The 27,823-nt window shown below is 37.5% G+C and overlaps 1 pseudogene; it reads right to left on the bottom strand.

Annotated features, from left to right (window-relative positions):
• LOC133766359 (small ribosomal subunit protein uS5-like) overlaps nucleotides 1-27,823 on the bottom strand; it is a 57,656-nt pseudogene that overhangs the window by 6,305 nt on the left and 23,528 nt on the right.

Raw genomic sequence — 27,823 nt, 5'->3', positions numbered from 1 at the left:
GTAACTATGCCCTTCAAATGAATAAATAAATCTATTTTAATACGTGAAATAATCAAGATTTTCACTCAAAGCCTTCCATATGTATTATATTCTGAAACAATATACTTTACTTTCAAAGTCTATGGCAATTTTTGTCTGTACAAGTCACTTGTCCATTTAGTTCTACTTTACAATGCTTTCTCTTTCATTAGAGAAAAATATGTAGATTTTTATCTTCATTCACCTATTTGCATGCTTGTTTTTGGTCTCCCCCTTCACTGTAAATACTTTGAGGTTAAACCTATGTTTTATGTTTCTTCCTTCTCCTTTTCAGTGCTTGGCACACAATAGGTTTCAATTGTTTAATGTGTGGACATAACTCTGTTTTGATAGGCTTGCCTCTAACATGAGAGTTTATTTCTTAAATATATATATAGTAAAGAAATGAAATTTTATAGCCCATCCTATAGTAAAAAGGAAAATCTTGATTCATGCCCTAAACCCCTTCCTTGCAATGTTTGTGAAATATATATTAGCTTCTAGCTCTATTGACTCAGAAATAGCAAACCTCAGGAGGCAATACTACACAGGTAAATTAATGATTTTGTGAGTGATTAATGGAATGGCACAGAAATAGATAAGCAAACTCAAGGAGAATTGTCTAGCCATCATGGAATAAGAACAGCAAAGAAACAAAAGCATTTAAATAAATGTCACATCTCATATAAAATTCTAAAAAACTCAGAACTTTCAACACTGAGAATTATTTGCCAATGCTAGTCTTTTTTACAGTATAATTTTCTGAAGAAGGAAAAGAAAATTTTTCAGTGATGGAGAACCTTTTTTCTGCCAAAGGCCATTTGGATATTTATATAATTCATGAGCCATACAAAATTGTCAGCTTAAAAATCAGCCTGCTACAGATTTATTGAATCTTGAGTCTCACCTGTGGTTGTCTTGGCAGAAACAGACCAAATCATTTCACCTGTAGGCCAGACAGTCCTACATATGGGAGGCATACTACTTGGAAAGAGAGATCTTGACCATGGGGGATAATTTAGTATATTTGCTTAGTTTAAAGATGGAGAAGGCAAATCACTTGTGGAGGGGACTGTGTGGTGTGGACATAGTGCTACTCTTACAGTCCCCACCCCATAGATAGAGGGGCTGTGTCTTGTGCACATGGCAGATCCAGGGACTTCTTATCATTGTCAGCTCTTTGCTGTGACCAAACTTTTCTCAGGAGCACCACACCCCCCAATCATGAACAACTCCTGGGAGGCCTGAATCCTCTCACACTCACTGCTTCTTCAGGTACTGGAAAGACTAGTAATAGGGAAAATCAGGAGAGCATCTAAACTATCACCTCACACTCCATGTTCAAATCCTGCCTCTTCTCTCAAACACCACATTGCCTGAGGCTTCCTTTTTCCAAAAACACATATATCCATGGCTTCCCAACCACAAACTCTTCCATTGTACCACATGGATCTGATCCTCCCATCCATTTTAAATCCCCTGCAGTCTCAACCCCTTTATGAATTGCTCTGCCTGGATTCAGCCTTCACAGATACCTATCAGTGCCTGGAGGATGATATTTGGGACAAATTAAGCTCCATTAGAAGTTTCTCTTTCCTCTTCATTGTTCTTTGCTATCGATCAAAGACATAGTCATTATCCTCCTTAATATGTTTCTAGTGCTCCTTCCAAAGAATCCTAGTTATATCTCAGTGAAAAAATAAAAGAAGCAGCAAAATCTTTTATGGTCCTTTCTACATCATCATATGATTTCAGTACATCTTTGTTATTGATATCTACAATGCTCCTGCTACTTTATACTTATTCATTGACATTTTAACTTAAAATTCAGCATCCTTTTTTCCATCACAATTCCTGCCTTCCCCTGGGTGCCTTCAATCACCCTGGTTTTAAGCTACCCCACAACCAGTATAACTCAGTGCTGTATTTTGGAGGGGTTTGATTTTTTGTTTGTTTTAAGATTTATTCATTTGAAAGGAAGAGTTACACACATACACATGCATACACAAATGGGGGGGGTGGTGGAGAACACTATTCAAATGTCCACAATGGCTGGGGCTGGGCCAGGCCAAAGTCAGGAAATGGGAACTCCAACTGGGTCTCCCACATGACAGGCAGAGCACCAAGTACATGGGCTATTTTACAGGAACATTAGCAGGGAGCTGGATCAGAAGTAAACGAACAGCCAGGACTTGAACCAACACTCATATGAGATGTCAGTGTTGCTGATAGTAGCAACTACAACAATTGTCCCTCAGTACTGTTCTTTTTCTTTTTTTTTTAAATCACCAAGGTCTTCCCAGGCTATTTTTGCCATCGAATTCCATGCCTTTACCCTAGACTTTGTCATTATTCACTATGAATAATCTCTTAAGCATCTGATTTAAAATTGAGTTTCAAGTAACTCAATTGCCCAACAACAGGAAATGGCTAAATTTTTGGCATTGTCTAATAAAGAGTAGCATATAGGAGGTCTGATAAAGATGCTGATATGACATTCACTAAGATATGCTGATAATTGGAAAGAGTCAATTAACAACATATCTAAAATAACTGAATTTTTATCAAAATATCACAATCCACATTTGTAAAAATACACCAATGCATCCATGTGTATGTATATAAAAATTCATAGAAAAGCTCTCACAAGGAAGAACACCAAACAGTTGCGAGTGGATGCTTTGAAAAGAAATTGATGATGGGGAAGATGAGGAGACATGTCAATGCTCTACCCTCTATTGTCCTGCATGTCGTCAATTGCTTTCAATAGAAGTATATGTATACATTATAGTGTAATTGTTAAATGTGAAAATGTGAAAAAAAAAATCCCCTATACTGCTATGCTGACTGCAACTTTACTGTGTTCTATTTGTTCCTTTAACTTATATTTCGACCTTATCAAGAACTTCTGGTTTTTTTTCCCCTTCCATTTTTTAGTTTATCTCTTCAAGTATTTCTTTGACTCCCTGTGACAGTCTCCACCTTCTGATCACTTCAATAAAATTTTGCCAGTCCTTGCCTCTCTTTTCTTTTATGACAACCACCTGTTAGTATTCCAACTTAGGATGGATTCAACTACCACTTTATCTATCTCCAGGTTATTGCCACCACATTGTTCAGGTCTTCTTCCTAACAACGTAACTCCTCTAGATCCATTGCAGTTTACTTTTTTCTACCTTTACATATAATATTGGAGTTTTTCAGAGTTCTGCATAAGGAATAATTCTTTCCGCACTCTACACGCTGTTTATAGTAAGTCTCATCAACTTTTGTGACCTTAAGAAATCAGCTAAAGCTTAATTAATAATTCCAAAGTCTTTACTTCATCTCCTGCCTCTCTACTAAGTTCCAGACTCATGTATCCAGTTGATCCCCTGTAATTCTCACAAATATCTCAAGCTCCGTGTATTCAAAAATGCAACCCTTTTTCTTCTCTCTAAATCAGCTATACATCTGATATTTGTTACCACATCTCATGGAATGGCCTCATCACCATCTAGTTGCCCAAACTACAACATGTGTCTTGGATTTGAATTTTGCTTCTTCCTCAATCTTCTTAAACAGTCATTCACTTAGTATACTGACCATGATTTCTGAATAACTCTCAAAATTCTGATTTCAAGCTGTTATGATCATCTGCCTAGGTTATAGCAACAACCTCTTGACTAGTCTCACTTTTGCTTTTTTACCTTCTAGTTCATTTCTCACATAGTCTGAATGACTCTTCTGGAATTCAAATTTGAGAATATCAGTTCCCTCATGAAAATCATGCAATGATTGCCTTGATTATAAAAGAAAGGTTCAAAGTCTTTTTAGGGCTAAGAAAACCCTTCACAATATATTCCTATTTATCCCTTCAGTTCATGTAATTTGACTCACCCTTTAACTTCCACACTCCATTCATAATGAGCTTTTCAAAGTTCCATGTTGTCTTTTTTTTTTAAACTCAGTTTGGATCTTTTTCTGCCATTCCCACTATTCTGCATTGACAAAATCCCTATTTCTCTTTCTACTCTCAAGTTAGAGACCATTTCTTCCTCTGGATCCCAGAGGATATTATGTATTCTTTCACCATTATTCTTGTCACTCTGTGTTTTAACTGATGGTTTATTTGTTTGCTTCCTTCCCTGGACTATAAACAAATTCTCTGAGAGGCAGGACAAGGTAATTTATTATAATATACAGGGTCTGATACACATGGCAGGAATATGGTATCATACAAATGATAATGACCCTGAATCTATTGCTACAATTTCAATCTCTACCTTCATCTTCAGATCTATGACTCATAATGCCTACTGGATTTCCTCACATGGAGAACAGGAGTTCATGTAACTTCATATAAATTTAAAACTTGTTAAATCTATGCTCATTAAATCTCTGTTTATTAAATAATAACCATTGAATGGATGAAGGAAGACTCATTTCAGACAAACTTGAAAGAAGTGTGGGCATGAAAACAGGGATTATTATCACAGGACTACTTTCGTGTTTAGAGAAGTGTGATCTCTCCAGGGTTGCCATTTAAAACACTACATGAGGAGTGGGTATTTTGCCTAATGGTTACTCCATATTTGAATACCAGGGTTTAGTTTCTGGCTCTGGCTTCTGAATCAAGTTTTTAGCAAATGCAAACTCTGAGAGGCAGCAGTAATGATTCATATAATTTGGTTCCTGCCACCAACACAGGAGACCTCAATTGCATTCCCAGCTCTCACTATTGTGGACATGTGGGGAATGAACCAGAGATCAGAGCCCTTGTTCTATAGGTTGCTTCATGACTGTTTTGTTTCTACTGCTTCTCGGCCTTTCAAATACATTTTAAAAACACTTTAGGAAACATATTAATATATTTTAAAAATTATACTTATTTGATATTCACATTTTACTGAAAATTTTATATTTACATTCGCTAAATATGGTCAACTTATACTCTGAAAACAACATATAGCTGTATCTCAGCTTCACTATCAGTAAAATAGCAAATTAATAACTACCTAATCTGAGTGTGGTAAGCATTAAATGAAACAGTGTGTAATAGTCTATAAAGTTCTTCATAAAGAGTAAGTAACTTAAGAATCATAATTACCACAATCCACTCTCCAGAATTGGCACAAATCTTCAGGTCTCTGAAGACTTACTTCAGTGATCTTTTCAATTCATAAGCAACTCACTTCTCCAATACTAGCGAACTCAACAAAATGAAATGTTTGAGGGAAACATTAGGAAGCTATAGCACTTTATCATTAATGGGCGGGGTAGGGGTGGATACGAATAACAGCAAAAAATAATTTGGAAGGAGAGAGAAATAATAGCATTTATTGATAGGATACATTACTGAAAAGGGCATCTGGACCCTTCAATTTAATAATCTTCCTGGTTAAGCTTTCCAATAAATGTATAACTGAGAAGCTGGTCTATAATTTTTCATGCCTTTTATCTCTCTGTTGAAAAACACAAATATTTTGAGTCAGCTGTTTTGACATCATGGTTAAGATGCTACTTGGGATGCCTGCATCCCATATCAAAGTGCCTAGGTTTGAGTACCAGCTTGATCCTGATTCTGGCTTCCTGTTAATGCATTTCCCAGCAGGCAGGACTGATAGTTCAAGTAACTGTGTTGCTGCTAAACATGTGGGAGACCCAGCTACTGGCTATGGCCTTGTTCAGCCTGGGCTCTAGTGGGCAATGGAGAATGAACCAGCAAATGAAATATCTCTGTCTTTCAAATAAATAAAATAAAATTTTTTTAAAAAAATTAAACATATCAAAATATATAAAAATATAAACAAAACAACATAAACACTCATATACCCATGACCCAACTTTATTAAATACTAGTATGTTAACCTTCATTCAGATCTTTCACTTTTACATAAGAAAATGCCATAGCTACCATTAAAGCTTTCTGTGTAAACCTTTTTGATTCCATTTTAATCATTTCTTTTAAAGGAAAACAGTATTTTTAACATTGCAGATATTTAATACCATTACTATTAAATGTTAATAGATATACATAGTTTTATTGTCAAATTTTATATAAATAATTAGCATACTGTATACATATATAGCAGTCAGAAAATTTTTCATGAGCACTATTATTCCCTAGGTTCATGTATGTTTATACATCTGAATTTCACCCTATTTTTAATATTTACATAATATTCAATTGAAAAGGTTTTCCATTTTTTGATTACATTTTATTTCCAAATTTTCCAATTAGTTAACTTGCATGTCTAGTGTTTGGATAGCTTTTGATCTAATTTTGTTATATAATTTTCTATTTTTCATGAAATTATTTCTTCTCTCATGTTAATTGTGTTTGATACACAGAACTCTAATTTGTATAACATGAAACTAACAACAACAATAAAAGGAAACCAGCCTTAAGAACTTCTACAAATTCTCATTACTGCCAAGTGGCATACCTGAAATTCAAAAGAACTTCAGTTCTATTTGCTAGGCCTTGCTATCTCCATAGAAAAATAATCATTTCCTGTGGGCTCTCTATTTGTTGAATCATTTAAATAATAATGGTGGTACTGAAAAAGAATAGGGAACAAAAAAGAAATGTTGGAGGATATAATATTTGAATGCACAGTAGGGAAAAAGCCAGATTATATTAGAAATAAGAATGTCTTTTGTGTCTCATCTTCATTGAGAATTTTTGTATGTCCCATACTTTCCTCTACCCATAAGTAACAAAAATTGTTCAACAGCATTTATGTTTCAACTGAATAATAAAAATTTACTCCAAAGGAATATGTCTCTAACACAGAAGTCAGTAAATTTTATAAATTATCAATAGTAAATATCTGTGACTTTGCCAGCTATGCATTCTCTATCACAACTAATTAACACTGTTGTTGTAGCACAATGTCAACCAGACATAAGTAAATGAATGGGCATGAGTGTATGCCAATAAAACTGTGTTTACAAAATGGACATCTGATTATATTACTCATTGGTCAGTGCCTGCCATCTCTTTCACTAACAATTTATTAGACACTGGTGACTGGCAGATGGTGAGTAAGGCTTCAAACAAGGAAGACTCCTCATATTTCTTCTCCTGGTTGACCACATGTTCTTCCTTCACAGGGGGTCAGCCTTGTGTTTCCATGAGTTAGGTAAGGTGTTTCTGTTATTTTCTTGCTATAATCAAAGCAGTCCAGCTGTGTGAAGTAACATGTGTTACTTGGCAGATGAAGGGGTCCTTATTGTAATTATCTTGGTATTTTCTTGGGAAAATGTCAGCTAGACAGTTCCTGAGAACTAGTGCTTCACAGTTTGTTGTTCAATATATTGCAGAATATGAGATTTCTAAAGCACAATTCTGGGAGAAAACACTTCTAATGGTACATCACATGTGAACCTTAAATACAAATGTCTTTATCTAAAGATGCTTTTCAACTCTTCATTCATTTAAAGAGCTCGTATGTGTACTGACCATAGGAAGAAGGGCTATTTAGAACCATCAATTGAGATCCCAAATTCTCCTTACTTTCCACATTTCAATTTCCAAAGTTTACAGTGAAAGAAAAATAAAATAGAGAAGAAGAAAGAGAGATGAAGGGAATGAGATTGTGGAGAGGAAAGAAGGGAGCAAATACACAACAATTATTTTTCCTAAATAAAATTTGGATCTCCAGATCTTTGATTTAGTTATATGGTCAAACACATAGAGAATATATTTCCATATAATAAATATATGGCCTATATAGCTTACATAAACCCTTAGAAACTAAAAATTTATATAATTGTTTGCTTTTCTATTTCTTTTACTATGGTATGCTTTATTTAAAGGCAGAGACCGATTATCATTCATATTTATATATTTAGCCTATCTGCTGTAGATAGCATCATTGGTATCAGTTATTTACCCCATTCTCCAACTTTTTTATGTGACTTTGCAATTCTTTCCATAAAATTACAGTTAAATTCATTGCTAAATGACTTGCTTTGCCTAATAAAATGAGATTGAGGTGATATGTACATGTTCCAGTATTACGAATTAAGAGGTCTCTTGTGTTTCTACTTGCTTTTGTACATCTGGTGTTATTATAAGAAGAGCTTTCCCTAGGCAGTAGCTGCACTTTCTTCTCAGGTCCAAGAATGAATATTCATGAAGGAGGCCTCAGCCCATAATTTAGTGTGGAACCAGCCAATGCCAATCACCTCCTTCCTAACCTGAAGACACAAAAACAATAATAAGTAATTGTTTAAAGCTGCTGGGTTTTAGAGCAGCTTAGTTGCAATAGCTAACTGATTCACCATCCCAACAATATGCCTAACAAAGTATATGTCACAAAATAAATGCTCCATAACTATTAATATAACAAACTAATGGGAAAACTAAAGGATCCTTCAATCATATTCTTTGAGACTTCATCTCTTAGGTCTGTTCCAGCAGACAGGCCTTTTCATCCTGTCTGCACTTGGTCTTCCAAACAGCATATATCCCAATATTCCATAAACCTCAAAGATTTTTCAGTAATGCTAGCTTTGAAGCCCACTCTTGGAATCTGCACCTGAGAAACAGGAAGTGGGGTGGGCAGGAGGAGTGAGAGGAGAAGAGAGAAGGAAGAGAGGTGTCTGAGTGATTCTCAGGTCCAGCTTGTCTATTTTTTACACATTTTTCTTTCTATTCTCCTTCGGTTGTTGTTCTCATTCCAACTTCGCATAACTATCTTGGAGGATGTAAAGTCCACCCCCAATAATAACTAAATTTGTAAAAATTTTCTTCTTGCTGTTGGTAGTAAATTCAAGACCACTTTCATGATAGGGTCACTTTTGAAGATAATGACAAATATTTTGAGCTGTTTTCCTTTTGTTTGTCTTTGAGAAGAGGCCCCTATCCAAATGTTCCTCAATAGACCATTCTACTTATTTCTCTTGGTGTGTTGAACTAAAAAGTCTCAATGGCAAACAATAAATGTACTAAGACAATAGAAAATAACAGATCTCCATCATGCAATAATGTCATCTGCAGGAGAGAATACTCAATCTACCAGGGCAACAATCACAGGAAATCAGGAATAATCTTCCTGCACAATTGTTCAGCTTAGAATATAACAATTTTCCCTTTACTCTGTTTGTCAATATCTCTATACTTAATACTTGTAATATAAAATAGGTATTTAATAAAACAATTCTATAATTGCCTTTTCTCTAACAACAACAACAAAAAAAAAAATCAGCATGCCCTGAATTGTTAAAGAAGAGACATTGCTTTTAAGTCCCTCCCTGAATCTCTATAAAATGAGGCAAAATAGTGGAGATTGGCTTGATTAGTATGTCAATAGTCTTAATTTTGTCTTATTTGTTGCTAATTCTCTATGTGATTTGGGGACTCCAAATTCTGATGCTTTTTTATCTATAAAATTTAAAATTTGCATAAAATACACATATCTTCAGCATTTTATTTTATTTTGTATTTACATTTAGTATTTAACTCTAATTTCCATCACTGGCTCATTCTATATATACAGAAAGTTAATTTTGGCAACCTTCAGTCAAATCAACCAAATAATTAATCAGTCAGGGGCTGCCAGCTTGACTTAGTTCACTATGATTAGAGCCAATTTGCTAAGATGCACATAGGTGAACATGGAGAAAAGATTCATCATCTTCATCAAAGGCAAACTTCAAGTGGATATGTTTTCATTTATATTGGGCATATAGTATTATTCAGCCTTTGATCTTATATTAGATGGTAATCATATGCAATGTTCTTTAGCATTTCATGAATTAATATAATAATCCATGAACAAATGTCATCACTTTCTTTGTATTGCCTTTGTATTGTAAAGAGCATGAGCATTATTTGCCATAGCTGCCATTGAGTGGCCATTGAGAGTGTGCGAAGCCCATTCCTTTATAGAGTACATAATAAAGACCAACTGAAAGCTGAAAGATCAAATTCCAAATCTACAGGTTGTCAAACCAAATGAGTGTGAAACATGTGGTTGTTTTGTTTTGCTTTGTTTTGTTTTGTTTTGTTTTGTTTTTGGCTGCTGACAAGAAGAGCAAGGCATCAGTGACAGGAAGAAACCACCAGATAGCATTTCAGACAGAGTCGAGGACATCTGGGAGCTAGAATTCTATAGATTGACAGATTCTATATTCCTATCAAAACACATGGACTTTTGCTTAGAAGTAATAATTTGCTCTTTTTAAATGAAATTTTGTTGTATAATATTTTCCTTTTTATCTTTTTTGACAAACCCATGCAAGAGAGGGAAATGTGCTGAACACTATTATTCTCTACTATTCAAAGCCATCTAGGAGCAAAAATTGACGGATTTTTTTTATCACTCTCTGTTTTTGTGAACCTGAAAAAGGACAAGACAGTAAATCTGAGGTAGAGCCCCAGGGCTTGGTATTTAATCTATTTTTTTTTTAATTTTATTATTTTTTTGATAGGCAGAGTGGACAGTGAGAGAGAGAGAGACAGAGAGAAAGGTCTTCCTTTTTGCCTTTGGTTCACCCTCCAATGGCCGCCGCGGCCGGCGCATCACGCTGATCCAAAGCCAGGAGCCAGGTGCTTCTCCTGGTCTCCCTTGCGGGTGCAGGGCCCAAGGACTTGGGCCATCCTCCACTGCACTCCCGGGCCACAGCAGAAAGCTGGACTGGAAGAGGGGCAACCGGGACAGAATCTGGCGCCCTGACCAGGACTAGAACGCGGTGTGCTGGCACCACAGGCGGAGGATTAGCCTAGTGAGCCGCAGAGCCGGCCGGTATTTAGTCTTGACTTTTGGGCGGTGATTTTACGGTGGTTTCTAACTATGAGACTGGTCATCCCAAGTTTGATTGACAGGTTTTTGAGAAAAAAGGGTGAGTTAAAAGAGATGGACTTATCGGTATGTCAAAGTCAGCTTCAACATCTGCCAATGAAAAAATTTCAGGAATTTCTAAGCCACTTATTAAAGCAATGGCAGTTTGAAATCAATGAGAGTATATATCAAAGAAATTGTCAAACCTAATGGTCAGGGTTTTCTTTATCCCTCCCTCCTTCCCTTCTTCTCTTCCTTCCTCCCTCTCTTCCTGCCTCCTTTCCTTCTTACTGCTTCCATTTTTTTCTTTCTTTTCTTCTACAGGGAATCAGTTGTTCAGCATTTACCAGCACACAACTGGACAAAATCTCCCGTAAACCTGCAGTTCACACCAAAGGCAATTCTGAGGAACACCAGAGGAATGCCTCACCTACTTCCATTTTCTCCTTCCTGGCTTGAGGGGATCATCTTTATTGTCTAGAACTCTACATCAAGTTAAGGTAACAAACACCAGGCTTTGTAAAGAATTTGGCTCACAAGAACTGAGGAAGGACCACAAAAGTAAATATGAAATGGGAAATAGTTATGAATATCAAGTGTCATTTATTTTAGCTGAAGTCATATACTGTATTAAGAATGAAGGATAAAAGGAAAATCACTACATTTCCTCTAGTTAATAATGCCCTATCCTTTCTGTGTCTCCAAGTGCTTTTTGTTCAGCGAAGTTTAAAATACATTAAAAAAAAATCCTGATACAGCTTTTCTGTCTAGAGATCGTGTTACAAGCTTATGAATCTTTCCTTAGATTAAACCTAACTTCAAAAGCATCAGCTGTGGCCTCTGTTTGTCACTGTGAGAAGGAATTAAAGCACCAAAGAGCTAAGATCCTACAGTGACACTTCTTTTTTTCTTCGCCAAACACATTTTCTCTCAGGGCAACCCTGTGGACAAGCAGCCTATAAAGAAGCTTTAGGAAGAATGGCTTTTGCATTTTGCACGTTATGGGTCTCAGCATTCCAAGACGAGTTCAAGTGGTTTTTCTTTCATCAATCTGAGGGATTTGTCGCAAAATATCAAAATGTGGCTCATTTATTTCTCATTTTCCTTTTACTTTATTTATAGATTTGGGTGATGGTTTCTTGCTGTGGGGATTTGCATTCTCTGGCATTAGTCAAGGTCAAAGTACAGAGTCTTTGTGTGCATTCTAAGCCCTTTCAAATATGAGTTCACCCCCTAGTGTGATGCATTAAAAAAAGATACCTTCCTCAGAACGACCACAGCCTCCTACATTTTGTTTGTCTTCTATTAAAGACTAAGCAGGTACATTTTCATTTCAAATTCCATATAAATGCTTTTGGAATAGTTTAAATCTGAGCTGTCTGAAACTAGGGAAGATATTAGATAAACTCCCAGAACCCTTCTCTGTTCCTCAGTGTCAGGCATTGGGTGGCTGTGTGTACAGAATTCTCCGACCCAGTGCCAAAAGTTGTAGGCTTTCTTATAGGTACCCTCTTCCTTTCTATAAGATTTGCTCTCCATCTCCTAGATGCTTTTGTAATCCCCTCTATCATTTCCACATAAGCCTGCCCTCAGTGATAGTACTGATAAATTTATATGTGTGTGTATGTGTGGTGTGTATGTTTAGTATGTCAGTATATAAATATATCTATGTTTTAACAATATTCAGTTAAAATCTATTGAGATCAGAATAATGACCATTTAATAAGATGGACTTCAAAGAGTGACACAGTTGTTGTTAAATTCCTTACAAATCCTTTATATGAACATAAGTAATTGACTAGGCACCTCTGGGCTGTTGTCTTATATGTACAATTAAGAAAATAATAGTTGGTATTTCATAGATTCATTGTGAGAATTAAATTATAAAATGTATATAAAGCATTTGCTCTGGCATGTAAGATGTGTATAAAAAATGTGAAGGACATTTTGCCTGTTGCTAAATTATCTGTGCCTTGAAAGGCTCAGTTCACCATAGGAAAGCAGCAAACTGAATTCAGACAAAGCCTCCACTAAGCTTAGCCTCATACATGAGGAAGCAGACTGGGGAAGGCATTTGAACTGCTAAGACATCTGTGTGGCACATCAGAGTACTCTTGCTCCAAACCCAGATGCCCTCTGATTTCAGCTCCCTACTAGTACAGACCTTGGGAGACTGCTGTCAATGGCTGAAGCAATGGAGTCTCTGTTGCCATTTGAGAGACCTGGATTGAGATCCCGGCTCCTGATTTCCATAGGCAGCCATTTGAGGGCAAATAGGGGTATGAATCAGTATGTAGAAGCTCTCTGTCTTTGTTTCTCTTTCTCTCTCTCACTCTGTCTCTCAAATACAAAAGAAAAAAAAAAAAAGAAGACCATCCAGAAAATAAGAAACAGCTTGCACCACTAGGAAAGAGGCTTAAATGCTCATAGAAATAGTTATGAAAGAATTAGAGGTCATTTTTGAGAATCGAATCCATGCCTGGACTAATACCCAATTTTCTTTCTTTTTTTTAAGATTTTTTTATTTATATATTTGACAGGTAGAGTTACAGACAGTGAGAGAGAGAGACAGAGAGAGAGGTCTTCCATCCGATGGTTCACCCCACAAATGGCCGCAACGGCCGGAACTACGCCGATCAGAAGTCAGGAGTCTGTTCCTGGTCTCCCATGCGAGTGCAGGGGCCCAAGCACTTGGGCCATCCTCCACTGCTTTCCCTGGGCCACAGCAGAGAGCTGAACTGGAAGAGGAGCAACCAGGACTAGAACCCGGTGCCCATATGGGATGCTGGCGCTGGAGGAGGAGGATTAACCAAGTGAACCACGGCACTGACCCCCTAATACCCAATTTTCATCATCCTACCCATGTCAGTGGTCAATATAATCAAAAGGTTCACAGACATTTTATTTTTAGATTTCAAAATTGATTACATAAGTTTTTCAGAAAAAGATATTTTTGCATAAAATGTAATTATTAGTTACCAGGCACTTTAATACCAAAGACATAAAATTATAGAAAACAAGTATACTTACTTGATAATAAGGGAAATATGATAGTCAATTCAAACTAATTTCCCTACTGTGAGATCCATGCTTGTCACCAATTTTCTCCTATTTTAGTGTTTATGGAACAGATTAGTTTTTAAAATTCTATATGTCAGAGATAGGTCAAACATGATGTTCAGAAAAATACAGTAAGCCCAGTTCAAAAATTCTGTTAAGGGGGTGTAAGAACTATGCATGTAGACAGGAAAATGGCCCAAGTATCAAAATGGATTTTTTTTTACTGTAATTGAGCCAAAGGCTTCTTCTACCTAACCATTTTTGAATGATACCCACATATACATCTTATTAGAGGAGACAGCAATGTTATGGTTGGCTAGTGGAATGGCTGGGTTAATTTAGCATTGCTGGTATAGTCAAGCTTAAGCCTTGAACTCCTAGGAATTTCAGAATCACAATTTGAGCAGGTGTTGGTATCCAGATATAGGACAGTCAAATCCATGAATCTGTAGGACACAGACACAGCTGACTTATGGGGAAGATGGCCATTAGGACAGTAGGTATCTCAGATACAACTGTTAAGGGATCAAATGACAGTTCATGTGGGAGGGTGAATTTACTTCTCCACTTCCCATGGCTACCCTTTTCGTTTGCCCTTTCAGTGCAATGCCTGACCTACTGACAGGAATCTCAACAGCTGTCTATTCCCTGCACATATCAATGCAAACTTAAATTATGAATATTCCTAATTTAAGATTTGTTCTAACACACCATCTAAAAGTCAGAATGAATCTCTGTAGGGAGTCAGGCAACATTGAACACTGGAGTAGAAGAGTACTTCACTCTTGTTTTTAGTGGCCTTCTCTCCCACTGACAGATCTCCATGAGTTCATTTCATGTGAGACATTGAGCCATTGCACGTATAGAGGATCATGTTAACCCTTGGACCTTGTTCTTTACAATATGCAGAATAATACAGAATAATGTTATTAAAACTCTGTTCTCGGGGCCAGTGCTGTGGCACAGCTAGCTAAGCCTCTCCCTGCAGCACCAGCATCCCATATGGGCACCAGTTACAATCTTGGCTGCTCCACTTCTGATCCAGCTCTTTGCTATGGCCTGGGAAAGCAGTAGGAAATAGCCCAAGTGCTTGGGCCCATGCACCCATGTGGGAGATGCAGAAGAAGCTCCTGGCTTCAGGGTTTGGATCGGCTCAGCTCCAGCCATTGCAGCCATTTGGGGAGTGAACCAGTAGATGGAAGACTTCTCTCTCTCTGCTTCTGCCTCTTTGTAACTCTGCCTTTCAAATAAATAAATAAATCTTTAAAGAAAAAAAAATCTTCTATTCTAAAATATACACAGAACAAAAAATTAACATCAGTTGATTAATATAAAGATTCTGGGCTGAGGAAACAGTACAAGAAAGTCAGGAGAGTGTGTAGAAGTGTGTATGTCTGTGTGTACACGTGCATGTTTGCATGCCCTACCTTCTGAAATAAAGGCAATAACTCCTATAATCTGTACTAATGTGAATTAATATAAACTTCTGTTTTCTGCACATTTTAAGCCTAACCTCAGCTAAAGAATCAAAAGTTTTTGTTCTACAACAACAAAAAAAATCTCAAATACCCATTTCAGAGGGATTTATATAAAATTGTTGGAGAGAGTTGAAGTGGTCCCGATACAGTCACCTTCTCCACTTACAAAAAGGCCCTATCTTAGTTTTGGCAAAGTCGTAAGCTCCCAAGATGGCAAACAGTTAGGGGCTGCTTTCTGCTACAGTGCCAGCATCCCATGCTCACTGACCATGTGGCTTCCCTCCTTCCCTGGCCATTTTCCAAGCTGTTTCCCTCTGTGAGACATGTTGCTTATGACATAACTGGGTCAAGCCACAGTCTCAGTGTGAGGCTTTTGGGACCAACTCAATTTCCTTCCTTCCGGAGTCTATTCGATGGGTAAGACACAGGTACAGCAAGTAACAAAGAATGCAGGCAAGCAACAAGGAGAGTAAGGGATACCATGGCAAACTCTGATTTCAGCTCTTTCTAGATGTCTGTGGACTTCAGATCCAAAGGGTAATTCCTCTTAGTCATTTTCAGTTTGTTTCTCATGAAACAAGATGACTTTCTTAGGTTGTGCAAAGAAATAGTGATGACTTATGTTAGAAGCATCACATTATACAACATAGTCCTAAGCATAAGAGACCTGAGTCCCAGTGCTGCAGGGGAGTTGATCAACTGCATCCCTTTGGAGAAGTCATTAATCTCTTCCCTGTGGTTCTTCCACAGGCAAATAATGATGCACACTCTTCCTAGGCTGCAGGGATTGCCCAGCTATTAGAGACATGAAAGCATTTGTAAAGACATTTTTAAGATGTGTTTGTCTATTTTAAAGGCAGAGTCTCACATACGCACACACACACACACACACATGAGAGAAAGAGAGAGAGAGAGAGAGAGAGAGAGAGAGAGAGAGAGAGAATATCTTCCAAATGGGCACAACACCTGAGGCTGGTCCAGGGCAAAGTCAGGAGTATGGAACTCCATCTGGATCTCCCACATGAGTAGCAGAAGCCCAAACACCTGGGGCATCTTCTGCTGCTTTTCCAGGCACATCAACAGTGCACTGGATCAGAAGTGGAGCAGCTTGGACTCAAACTGACACTCAGATATGGATGCCAAGTGTCTTAACTGTCAGCTTAATTCCCTGTATCACAGTGCCAGGCCCCACAGGCGCCACGGCTCAATAGGCTGATCCTCTGCTTGCGTCACCAGCACACTGGGTTCCAGTCCCGGTCGGGGCGCTGGATTCTATCCCGGTTGCCCCTCATCCAGTCCAGCTCTATTGCTGTGGCCCGGGAAGGCAGTGGAGGATGGCCCAAGTTCTTGGGCCCTGCGCCCGCATGGGAGACCAGGAGAAGCACCTGGCTCCTGCCTTCGGATCAGTGCAGTGCGCCGGCTGGAGCAGCCATTGCAGGGGTGAACCAACAGAAAAGGAAGACCTTTCTTCCTGTCTCTCTCTCTCACTGTCCACTCTACCTGTCAAAATAAAAAAATAACAATGCCAGGCCTCATTTTCAAAAACTTTAAGACACTAAATAATACTAAATTATAACAAAAAGTTGTTCATCCAGACCGTCTGTTGAGACCACTGAGAGCAAGCAGGTCTATTTTTGTAGGCAAGTAGGTCAATTGCATCTGTCACACTTTCTACCTGTGGAAGATATGCTGCCTAATTTAGAGGGAAGTCTGGGATCAGAGAAGTTAAGTTCACTCCACCTAATGCTAAATATTCATTGAAAACCTATCATGCACAATGTACTATGCTATATGTTTTAATTTTCATGATTTGTCCAAGGTCAGTGAGCTGGTTATCGTAGGGCTAAACTAGCTGCCTTGGCTCTCAGCTGTGTTATCCATCATTTCATTCTGCCACATGTTCTGGAGCTAACCATTATCAACTGGGCAAATAACATGGGCTTTATCTGCGTTATGGCTACAACTGTTTCACCTGTAGCACCACATAAAGCACATCAGTCTTTTCTAGAAATATTTTTGTTGAATTTCTCTTACTTTAAGGAGGTTAAAAACATATTTGTGACAGCAAGAGTTTTCTGAAGAGAAAAAAAGAAGATATCTGGGAAATGCAACTGGATTTCTAAGAAAAGCAGCAGGATTAAGCACAGCAAACAGTGCCAATGCACTCGACATAAATAATTATGCAATTACTAGCAGCCTTACTAAAGGAAAAGGAAGCCTGACCAAAGGACCAGCAATGTGAACTGCATGATCATCTGCCACTCATCTTAATCTATGCAGCTCATTACTGGGATGTTCTATCCTAGTTGTGTCCACCCAGCTGTGGCCCAGCACATGGAAATAAAGAACAGGAGAGAAATTTGACTCTTGTCACAGAGTACATCATGCTGATTTATCAACCTGAAATATAGTTTAATCTGCATAAAAATAGAGTCTTGCAAACTGACTAGGATTAATATGCTCCAGTTCTAATTCCTTCTGGTGGTCTCATTTAAATAGACCATTCATCACAATGACCTCTTTTGATAATAACCTTACTGTAATATTTAATTTCACATTAATTCTGTTGTAATGTAGCTAATGTTCATTTGCAGAAAATCAGTAAAAAATCAATACTGGCCTCTACCTCTCCCTTTACCAACATCCTCACGAAGGCCAAAACAATTGAAGATGCTCAAGTCCTTATTTGATAAAATGTTCAACAATCATGTATATTTGGGTAGAACAGGGCATATGGGTAAATAGACATTAACAAAGGATTTTTAGCTACATTAAGATGTAGGACAGTTATTTTGAGCCAGTTAAGATATAAAATACAGTTCACTTATAAAAACTCAGGTCAGCAGATCAACTGGCACATTAGCTGATTTCTATCATATCTACAGTCTGGCATAGTCACCTAGGCAATGTTAACCAGAGCATGCCTGGTCCTGAGGAACATGATGGATTTCTTTAAAACTATCTATCTATCTATCTATCTATCTATATATATATATATATACACATACATACACACACACACACATATATATATATATATATAATTTATTTATTTATTTGAAAGGCATTGTGATGACAGAGGGAGATACACACACACACACACAGAAAGATATTCTATCTACTGTTTCACTCCCCAAATCAATACAAAAGCTGGATCTAAATCAGGTCAAAGCCACAAGCTAGGAACTCCATCCAGGTCTCCAACATGGTAGCAGGGGCCCAAGTACTTGGACTATCTTCTGCTGCCTTCCAAGTTCATTAGCTAGAAGCTGGATCAGAAGCAGTGGCCAGGACTCAAACCAGCACTCCAACATGGGATGCCAGCGTCCACGTTGTGGCTTAATTTGCTGCATCACAATGCTGCTCTCTAGATTTCTAAATATGTCAGTTAAATTCATCACAATATAATATGTTTTTAAAGCATGCATTATATGCTCTTCATATGTTATAACGTTATCTGTATGCAGTCCCTGGGGCCTTACCTGTACTTTTGGGTAAAGGACAGTGCATACCGTGCCTAGGTCATATCACAACCCAAATCAATGTTTACATCAATATAGCTGATGAAGGCCTTCCTTGGCCACTCCACTTTTATATGAGCAGTCAGCAGTACAGTGAGAGAAAAGAACCAGACACAAATAGTTCACACATATAGCTATTTGGCTAGTCAGATAAACTAGATACTATTGTATCTAGTAAATCTTCAAGTTCAAATTAAAGCTAGCCTTCTATATAAGAACAATCCAAGAGAAGATAAGATTTTCCTCTCTCCAGAAAAAAGCCCAGGAGATTCCTGTTAGATAAATATCATAGGGTATTGGCTGGACATCTAAACACTACATGAAGATTCTGAATATACTAAATGAGATAATGCATCACAGATGTTCTGGCATGGAAGCAGTTGCAAAGATGATGCCAGAATTGTTTTAGGTATGGGGGCATGAGGCTGGCATCATGATACAGAAGGTTAAGTCCCCACCTGTGATGCTGGCATCCCACATGAGTACCAGTTTGAGGGCTACTCCACTTCCCATTCAATTCTCTGCCTACATGCCTGGGAATGCAGTAGAGGAAGGCTCAAGTGTTTAGGAGAACCAGACAGAGTTTCAGGCTCCTGGCTTTGGCATGGCCCGGCCTCAGTCATCATGACCATTTGGGGAGTGACCTAGCAAATGGAAAATCAATCTTTCTCTCTCTCTCCATCTCTCTCTCTCTCTAACTCTGCCTTTCAAATCAATCAATATATAGGTAGGTATGAGGGGCCATGCAACATTGTTTTTCAATGTGGTACTTTCCTTCTTCCTGCTGCTATATTTCAATATTGCAATTACTTTTCTATTTAGAATTTATAAGGGTCAAGACTGCCCTAACCCAATTCTAGATAAGGCAGTACTGCACATAAAGAACAGCATGCCCCCTAGTAACATGCTCATAGTTGCAGGTAGGGGAGGTGTGTAGTTGGTAGAGCCTATAACATTCATCTCTTGATTCTTGGCCCTTTGCTCCTTCTACCTCCTACGCCCTCATTTGCTACTTCAAACATCTCTCAATTGGTCACTGGGGATAGAGCTCATCTAAAGAATGATCCAGCAGGGCAGCAGCCTTGGAGCCAGTTTGTATGGTACACTAAAATAAATTCTTCTTCAAATTAACTATTTAAATAACATCATTTTGAAAGGCTATTAAATTACTAGCCTACCAAAAAAGGTCAAGGAAGGATTCTGGTGAAGTTGAGAATTAACTTTTTCCCTCAACAGTCATTTAAAATCTTTTTCTTTCTTCTCCTGTCTCCCCAACAGCTTTTCCTTTCCATATCATCAATCTCAGATAATGACCTTGCTTCTTATTCCCTTTGGGGAAACTATAAAGCCATCAATAAAGAACTTCACACACACATACTGCCAGGTCTACAAGCTTGCCTTCACCTGCATAGGGAACCAAGCACAAACTGCCTATGCTTCCTTTCTTAGAACTCAGATGTTCCAGGACTTAACTCCTGAAATCAACCCCTCTCTACAATGTCAACAATGTTTATTTCCCTACCAAGTCATTCTCATCAGCAATCTTACATGTTCAGCGTGACCCATTTTATTAAAACTTTTCTTTTTTTAAATAATTTTTTTACAAAAAAACCTGTGAAGTAGTACAAAGATTTTCTATAATCCCTCACACCCAGATTCCCCATTACTAACATTTCATAGTAACATGCTGCATTTCTCAACAATTATTGAACGGCACCTAATCTCCCCTATATACAAACTCCTCTGCCCCAGCCAGCCTCTAGTGATCAACATTCTGTGTTCATATCAAGAATTTTTAAAATATTTTATTTTGTTTTGGCCCCCACATGTAAGTGGGGCTTTATGGTATTTTTCTTTGTGTGTGGCTTATTTCATTTAAGATGAGTTCCTCCAGTTCCATCCATTTTGCTGCAAATGACAGAACTTCATTATATTTTTTAAATAGCTGAATAGTGTTCCATGGTGCATATATTCTACATTTTTTTATATTTTTTTAAACTTTTATTTAATGAATATAAATTTCCAGTGTACAGCTTATGGATTACAATGGCTTCCCCCTCCCATAACTTCCCTTCCACCCGCAACCCTCCCCTCTCCTGCTCCCTCTCCCCTTCCATTTGCATCAATTCATTTTCAATTCTCTTTATATACAGAAGATCAATTTAGTATAAAGATTTCAACAGTTTGCACCCACATAGAAACACAAAGTGAAACATACTGTTTGAGTACTAGTTATAGCATTAAATCACAATGTACAGCACATTAAGGACAGAGATCCCACATGAGGAGCCAGTGCACAGTGGCTCCTGTTGTTGACCCAACAAATTGACACTCTAGTTTATGGCGCCAGTAACCATCCTAGGCTGTCGACATGAGTTGCCAAGGCTATGGAAGCCTTCCAAGTTTGCCGACTCTGATCATATTTAGACAAGGTCATAAAAGACAGAGTGAGGATAGTAACCAATGATCCTAAGAGTGGCATTTACCAGGTTTGAACAACTATACAGCATTAAGTGGGGAAGAGGACCATCAGTACACACAGGTTGGGAGTAGAGTCATTGGTGGTAGAGTAGAGGTTATGATTACAAAGGAATGAGGCCCAAGTGCACTAGACAGGGCCTAGAACAAAGGACAGAGTCATTCTTAGAGGAGCTAAGAAAGGTGCTATCTAAGCTACAATTAAGTTTTCTGATTGAGAGGCAAATAGAACCTGATAGAAGGGGCTTGATAATAATCTGGTGGGCTTTAGGCCTTGTAAATTCAGAGGCCCAGACCTATCTATCTCTTCACATGGGGTATATCCTAAGGGAGGTGTGAACCTCCTAGGGGAAGGCACTCTGTTGACTTTCATTACTTGGCTGGCCTGGGAGGAGAGCTGGCCAGGTAAAGGCAGGGGGCATCTCTAACAAGAAATTTACAGTTCTGCCTGCAATGTTGCTGACCCTACTTGACCATACCCTCAACTGCAGTGGTCACTTTGGAAGTTGGGCTGAGTGAAGGGCTTTTCAGCTTAGAGCCAATAAGATCTGTGGCTCTGACCTGGGCATCCTTCGCCTCCAGGGCAGGTCCATTTCCAGTGATCCAACTCTTGGCAGAGCTGCCAGGACTCTTCACAAGCTGACTTCTGCTGAAGCCCAGGCTTACCACATTGAAAGCCACTGCAGTGGACTGGCCTGTTGGGTCTCCTTGAGGGCAGATCACTGTACAGATCAGCCATTAATAGGCCTGCCACGCATTGCTTCTGATGCCTAGCTTTCTTTTCCTCCTGGTTTGTGTTAAAGCAGACCAGAGGATGCAAGTCAAGGGAGTGCCCGTATCCCATCTCTAATCTTCAGTGGCCTGAACTACAAGTCTATAGTCACAGGCATGTTCTGTAGTAGTTTTTCTAAGGTAGACAATGCCCATGAGAAAATTATATTCTCACTTTAAAACTTTCTTTCCCTTTGGTCTGAAAGGGAGGTTTTTTCTACTTACTGTATACTTCGCTGTTGGCGAAGTGAATCTAGCTATGAGATTATAATTTAAGCTCTTATTTTGGCTATGCTATTACAGAAAAATGTTAGCCATCTCTTTTATAAGCTCTAAAGATTAAATTGTGCGTCCTACAGATTCCTTTATAATAGAATTAGTTTCCTACCTTGAAGAGAATAGAGAAATGAAAGAACAAGTTGGGCTTAGAATAGAGAAATGAGGGAGCAAGTCCTAGATCGCTTGCTGACAATAGCAATATCACATGAATACTTAGCAAACAGTTTCAACCATTAGATAACAACTTAAGAAAACATTTACCAGAAGGTCCAATGCCTTCTCTAAATTTTAAGAATCATGTATTTGAAAACACCTCTTAAATATCTAACATGGTGTAGTTTGTTTAGCCAGTAAACTTAAGCACAACCATCTAAAATGTTTTTAGTTTCTTTCTACCAACACGTTTAAAACATATGATACACAGATTCAGGTCACACAAATTAAAATGTATCTTTGATTGATTTTAGCAGCTTAAATTTATGGACAATCTTATCTATAAGCCATTTAAAATAAAACTCTTAATAAAATTTCCCCATGTGGACATACAATATGTACACACATATAACATAGCATAATAGACCAATATAGCAATTTTAATAATAGCTTTTAAAATCTTTAACTCTTTTTGTAGATTGCCAATTGATTTGAATTGCTTTTTGTTTTTAGTAAACTTAGTTAACCATACTTTCTCTCAGTTGGTACTGTTAATACATTATTGGTTTCATCTGTTTACAGAGCCATCCCAAAGTACTGAATACAATAAAAGTGGCTGGAAAAAGTCCATAGGAACCTATAGGAGGACAGCTAACCACAGAACCAACAACGCTTTAGTTTTATGAGCAGCACATCATATATAACTATGGATGACCAGTTCCATCCATTTTGCTGCAAATGACAGAACTTCATTATATTTTTTAAATAGCTGAATAGTGTTCCATGGTGCATATATTCTACATTTTCTTTATTCATTTCATGAAAGATAATTGGTTGATTTTATACTTTGACTATTGTGAACCATGATGCAATAAACATGGGGGAGCAGGTACCTCTTCTATACAGTTTGTTAAGGTATTTTGGATATTCATCCAGCAGTAGTATGCCAGATCATATGGCAGTTCCATTTCTAGTGTTTAAAGAAATCTCCACGTTGTTTTTCACAGTTGCTATACTAATTTACATCCCTATCAACAGTGCATGAGTTCCCTTCCTCCACATCTTCACTAGCATTTATTACTCTGTTTTTTTGGGTAATGACCATTCTGACAGTGGTGAGGTAATATCTCATTGTGGTTTTGATTTGCATTTCCCTGATGGCTAGTGATATTGAGCAGTTTTTCATATATTTGTTGGTCATTTATATTTCTTCTATGAGAACTGTCTGTTGAGGTTCTTTTGTTCATTTCTTAACTGGATTGATGGCTTTTGTTGCTTTTTGAGTTGCTGAAATATATTGGATACTAATATTTTGTTGTAAAAACAAAGTAGCTTGCGAATATTTTCTCCCTGTCAGATGTCTCTTTACTCTGTTGACTGTTTTTGCAGAAGCAAGAACATACATTAGAGAGAGGATAGTGTTTTCAATAAATGGTGCTGACAAAACATATATATGTAGAAGAATGAAATTAGATCCCTACCTATCACCATATACAAAAATCAACTCAAGATGGATTGAAGACCCAAGTGTAAGACTGGAAACTATGAAACTGCTGGAAGAAAACATAGGAGAAACACTTTGAGACACTGGTGTAGGTGAAAACTTCTCGGATATGACCCCAAAAGTATAGGCAACAAAAGCAAAACTAGACAAATGGGATTATATCAAACTCAGAAGCTTCTGTACAGCAAAGTAATCAATAAAACCTCACCTTGAACATTTATCCTTTTCCTATTACCTTATTTCTCTACCACTTAAAACTCTTTGAAACAATCATCTGTTCTCTCCATTTTTATTTCTTTGTCTTGATTTTTCTCTCAAACCAGATAATTTATATGAAATTCATCCCCACCAACTAACAGAAATTGAGCTCATCAAGATCGCCAATATTCTTTGTGTAGCCAAATTTCATGTTCAGCTGTTTTCAACTTATGTAATGTCTCTGTAGCATTTGTCACAGTGCCTACTTCTATTTTTCTTGAAATATTTTCTTTCCTTGTTTCTAACACGTTACTTCTCTTGGCTGGCTGTTTCTTTTCGATTTCTTCTGTTGGTGAATCCCAATCTTTACAACTACTCTACACACTGTCTAGGCAATCTCGTGCAGGCAAGTGTATACAAAATAGCACATGTATCTTGAAAAATCCCAGGTTAATAGTTCCATTTATTTTATCCCTTTTCCTCAAGTCTGAAATGTTATTCTAACAGAGAAATCTTCTGAACATCCTATATAAAATATCATTCTGCCAGTCCTTACCTGTTGCCTTACTCACCTTATCCTTTGAACTCTGGACTCATAGATCTAATAGCATACCAGTCAACATTACTTGGATGTCCACTAGGCATTGCAAACTGAACACAGCTAAACTCGAACTCCTCAAGACCAGACCTTCAACATTCTTAATCTTGTAACTGACAAACTCATTCATTTTGTCTTCTCAGTCCAATTTTAAAAATCATGCCTAATTTCCAATTAATTCTCAGACCCAATCTGTCAGTCAACTCTTTGACCTCAATTCTCAGATATATTCAGCTTGACTATGGTTCATCAATGCCAGTCACCATTGTCTCTTATCTGGGCAAATTCAACAGCTTCAAGACTACTTCCTTTATTCCCCACCTTGTCCCTCACCATCTGTTCTTCCCACTGAAGCCAAAGTTACATTTTAAAATACAGATCATGTCAGTTGTCTGTTCAAAAACATCCAGTGATTCTTCAACTCACTTAAAAGTCAATGCAAAATTTCTGACAAAACCCCCTGGGACCCTACAGTATCTTTCCCTACTGCCTCTATGATTGTCAGAACATCTGCAGAAGTGCACCCAATACGAGTGTGTGGAAGGAGAGTACCAGGTGTATGTGAGGAAACATGCGTGGTCCTCGTTACTGAGTCCCATATGGGTCCACTCTTGTTTGAAATACTTAAATGCTGAAAATGACTGCTTATTTTCAGAAACTCAAAATGGGCAAATGAAAAAGTATTGTGTAACATCTCCTTATAGAATCACTTTCATTCTTGAAAACAAGAGTTCATCTCAGCAAGGACCTAAATTTTCACATGATTTTTAATAATGCTATCCTAAAGGAAATCACCCAAATGGACAAGATTTCCATTCAATTTTCTCATCATGGCATGAACGATCATACAACTGCCAAAGCAAACACTTATATTTGAACTGTATCTACTAACACACTCTGCAGTAAAATTTAATGCTGTTTGTGTTTTCATTTGGCCTTGATTTGAGGAACTTCTTATAATGGAATTATGTCTTTTTATCAAGATTTCTTTAATCTCTATGGTGCTCTAGGATGAACAGAATTGACAGTCTTTACAGAAAGTACTATCTTAGGAAGTCTCTGACACCTAGAAAAATGAATAATAAGAAGTAATATAATTTCTGACCATTTCAGTTCCATAAAAGTTATTTTATTAATATAAAAGTTCTAGTTATTGGTTCATTTCAAATTCTTGTTAAATTGGGAGAAATGAAATCTCACCAGTTGTTATGATTATTTATCTGGTCATACTACTAGTTAGCTACCCAAAGCATAAGATAACACATTAATTTAGATTATATGCTCATTATGGAATTTATTATCTAGCTTAATTATCACCACATTATGACATTCATTATATCATTTTATGGATAAGAAATCAAAGCTAGGGGGTGAGCATTATGGCAGAGTAGATGCATCTTAGGTTGCCCACATCCCACTTCAGAGTGCTGGTTTGAGTCCTGGCTTGTACCCTTTCCACCCAGCTTTCTGGTAATGTACCTGGGAAAGCAGCAGATTATGGTCCAAATACTTGTGTTCCTGCCACCCTTGTAAGAGACCTAGATAGAATCTCTGTCTCTTGGCATTGATTGGCCCATCCCTGGCTGATGCAGGCATTTGGGGGGTGAACTTGTAGGTGGAATATATCTCTGTCTGTCTGTCTGCTTTTCCTCTCTATGTGTAACTCTACACTTCTAGTTAATTAACTAAGCAATTTAAAGAAAGAAATCAAGACCAGAATGCTAAAGTTTCACACTACAAGTCACACTGGACCTTGTTGCCAGAATATACATATTGAACTTCAGACTTGGAATCTTTTAAGCCTCCTTTGTTGCAGGATGCTTCTGAGTTCCCTAATAAACCATTCTATATTCACATAATTTGTCACTATAGACTTATTCTTATGAAAGCAAACAAATTCAATTATAGTTTAATAACCATGCTTCAGTCAAATGACCATTTACTTTCAGCAAAAATGTTGAAGATCTGCAAATGATCAAATAGTTAGCAATCATGCCAAAGCTAATTATTGATGGTGCAGTTATTTGATTAAATTCAATTTCTTAAAATCTTACCACTTACACACACAATTTACACGTGACTTTATGTACATTACACACACATTTAATGATGTTTATTACTCTGAATTAATTTTCTAACATTCTTATTTATCTCCACTGACATCACAAAAAATGTGATTTACTTGTGTCTATATTTCTTACACATGATACCACAAGTCCTGCTAGCCTGTGGAACAATATCATTCTTCTTATGGAAATCCCACACTATTCTCTCATTACTGGGGTTCTAAATTCCAAAGTTATCTTTATCTTCACCATTTCCTTCAACTGTTGTATTAGATATCACATCTGGTTTTATATTGATTCCTTCTTGCATCCATTTCCATTCACAAAGTCATCACCCAAGCTCAGACTTGTATCATCTCATGCTCTTTGAATTCAATAGTTTACCATTTGGGGGCCCAATCTCCCTCCTCTTCTTCCTCCAGCCCATTGTTTTTGTCATCACAAGTGAATGATCTTTTACTACAATTTTATACTTGTAATTTCATGCTCAAAAATCACGTTGCTCTTTCCTTCTGCATACAACCACAGCTGCTAGATATATTCAATAAAATTATTGATAGAGAAACACTGCATTTCCCTCCTCATCTTTTCCTTCTCTTATTCATATCTTATGGTCAGGGTGGGCCAACACATCATACTCATTCCTAAACTTGTGCCTTTATTCACATCCTGTGATAATCTGCTTAGTCCCTTTATTCTTCAACATTGAAATTACCATAGCTGAAGCCATTCAACCCTCTCTAGGGCTAAACCTTTAGGTCCAGGCATGAGGCAGATGAAACACTTGTAGATTAGCATTTCCATACTAATTCTTTGAGTGGCTAAAAGTGATTCTCTCTTGCACCCATGTGCACACAGACTCACAAGACTAGAAATACTGGGTTAAACAAAGTTAAAAAGTAACCTTTGTCTTTTCTGTGGAATTAA

This window comes from Lepus europaeus, chromosome 9 (assembly GCF_033115175.1).
Source record: "Lepus europaeus isolate LE1 chromosome 9, mLepTim1.pri, whole genome shotgun sequence".
NCBI lineage: Eukaryota > Metazoa > Chordata > Mammalia > Lagomorpha > Leporidae > Lepus > Lepus europaeus.
The sequence above is the reverse complement of the archived record's forward strand: the minus strand, read 5'-3'. Positions and strand labels throughout refer to the sequence as shown.